This window comes from Chlamydotis macqueenii, chromosome 2, assembly GCF_036417535.1.
Source record: "Chlamydotis macqueenii isolate bChlMac1 chromosome 2, bChlMac1.mat, whole genome shotgun sequence".
Lineage (NCBI taxonomy): Eukaryota > Metazoa > Chordata > Aves > Otidiformes > Otididae > Chlamydotis > Chlamydotis macqueenii.
Genome location: NC_141557.1, coordinates 129,796,071 through 129,798,980, shown reverse-complemented (window position 1 = coordinate 129,798,980; position 2,910 = coordinate 129,796,071).

Below are 2,910 nucleotides of genomic sequence, written 5' to 3'. Positions count from 1 at the left end.
GCCTGGTTGTGAACACACTTCTGACATACCAGTTATATTGCAGCAAGTGTCTATGCACATATACTTACCACAGAGCAAGCAAATGTGAGGAAGTTTATTCCTCAGAGAGGGAAAAGTTATCTCACACCTTCTGAGCTTTAGTTTGAACAGAACACATACAAATGCTTAAGGTACCACTGCTCTGACCAAACGCAGATAATAATGTCTGAACTAGTCATCCAGACATCTCCTGTAGCGAGAAAACAACCAGATCCTGTGTTGTGAAAGTATCTAATCATCAGATAGAAACACAATTAAAACATGCCAAAAAAACCCTGGTCCTAAATCAGGTAGCACCAATTTCTCTCCACTGACTGTTAACCCTAGAGCACCACTGTAGATGTGCCAAGATAAGGCTGTGATTTGTCCTGCTTACTGCGATGTACAGTGTTCTAGAATGATCTTCAAACACCTCGTTTACATGGCTGTAAGCTCAGCACCATTAGGACAAGAGCTTTCTGAGAAACCTTCCATCAGCTGCCTATCCCATCTGGTTGTCACAGCAAGACAAAGCCAGGAAGATACCAAGAGGTGCAACCATATTGGCTCATCTGAGTGTAACAGTAAACTGCAGCAGCATCTTACAGAATGAAGGAAAATGTCCCTACATCAAGTTATCAAAGTATTAATTTAAAACTTTAACCTGAGCTACTCAAACTGCACTGGCTTTATGCTGAAATAATGTAGTCTATCAGTTAATTAGTGTGTAGTCATAACCCTGAAGAGACACAGTAATTCCTATCATTTCTGATCACAGTGTTAAAGGAACCTCTCAACGTGACATAATACTTGCAGCAGTTTAGGGTAATCTAAACAGAGGAAACCCCAGTTCCCACTCCATTCTCAGTCACAAGTCTTCCCTTCCTGCTTTGCAGGAGTCACCCATGCAACTGGGAAGCCACCACATCAACAAAAAACCCTCTTGGATCGGTGACCAGCTTCTTTACATGCTGTTTTTATAAGGTGTGACTAGAGGTGACAGAAGTTTCAGGATGGTTTCTAAAACTGCTTCCTTGTATCAGGAAAAATTTACACTTTGAATTCATTTCTCTGGAGGCTTGAACGAAATTTAAGCTCAGTCTTGCATTCTGCAAGACAAGCACTATCCATTTTGTTAAGTTTGGAGCCATGACTGTTTCTAGGGATGTTGTGTGCAATAACTTTTATATTACTTGAAAACGAGAATAATATAAAATTAGCCTCAAAGATCCTCCCCGCAAGCACTTCAGCAATTCTCACCAGATCTACAAGGTATCTGGTATCCTCTTTCTCCATATGTATCTAACTAACTTTTGAATAGAAGATTAAAAGTTAAGGGTCTGAACAAATTTTAGAAAAATGTTCACAGAGCACACCAGTCACAAGCCACCCCTCAGCTGCACAGTTCAAGAACTGAGATCATAGAATCATAGAATGGTTTGGGTTGGAAGGGGCCTTTAAAGGTCATCTAGTCCAATCCCCCTGCAAGAAGAAAGGACATCTTCAATGAGATCAGGTCACTCAAAGCCCCATCCGACCTGGCCTTTAACATTTCCAGGGATGGGGCATCCACCACCTCTCTGGGCAACCTGTTCCAGTGCCTCACCACCCTCATAGTAAAGAATTTCTTCCTTATGTCTAATCTAAATCCACCCTCTTCCAGTTTAAAGTCATTACTCCTTGTGAAAAGTCCCTCCCCATCTTTCCTGTAGGCCCCCTTTAGGTACTGGAAGGCTGCTATAAGGTGTCCCCAGAGCCTCCTCTTCTCCAGGGTGAACAGCCCCAACTCTCTCAGCCTGTGCTCATAGGAGAGGTATTCCAGCCCTCTGATCATCTTTGTGGCCCTCCTCTGGACTCGCTCTAACAGACAGACCATGGTATTTGTGGAATGGTAGTAAATTCAGAGAAACCAGGATGACAACATATTCAATAATTGAAGTAGAACTCTATAAGCCCTGAAGCTTGCTTTTTGAGGAAGTCTATAACCATTGTAAATTGGCATGATGCTCTACAGAAACTTGATATTGCTGGTCAGGTTCTTATTTTTCCTTTTCTGTCAGACTAGTAAGTGTCTTGAGAATCAATATATTAAATTTTAAAAGTTGCTTCTTAATCTGAGACAATAATACAGATTGAGACACCTAAGAAAAACAAATGTGCATTAAAATGATGCTATGTAATAGAATGAAATTTGCTATACTTGCTCTTAGTGACTTTGCTGTAAGAGTATGGCAGTTAATTTGACCCTGGGGAAGTCATTAAGACGCTTTTTCAAAAAAGCATGGAATTTGGAGTAAGGGATAATGTAAACAGAGTTTCTTCTACTTTAGATTAATTTCTAAACAGGCTTAGTTAACAACACTATTCTCCACACAGATACTGATTACTGATTTTTTTTGTGTGTGCATGAGATATATATATATACACACTGCAGTAATAACTGCAGCTGTACTGAAACTACATTTACCTTCTAATTCATTAAAACTGCAGCCACACTGGGTCATTTTTATGTAGATCTAAATGAAGCTCCACAGAAAACCAAAACTAATATTCTTCAAAAGCTCTTTGACTAGTTACTTCATCAATGAGTTTAGAAACTAGAAAAAACTGTCAGCTCCTAAAGTCTAATTTCACAGTACTTACTAACAGACTTAAGAGATTACACTGTAAACCATGTAGCTGACAAAGTGGATCCAGGAACAGAGCAATAAATATTTGAACTGTGTTGATACTAAAGAGCTATGGAACAAGCACAAGTAGTTTGCACTAGTTTAGTCTTTCAAGGAAGCATTGCAATCACTGTTTTAAGGAAAAGGTGGCTCACTTTAATAACCACAGGCATTGGTCACTATTTAACAAGACATTCTAAAAAAGTAATCACAAATTGTCCGA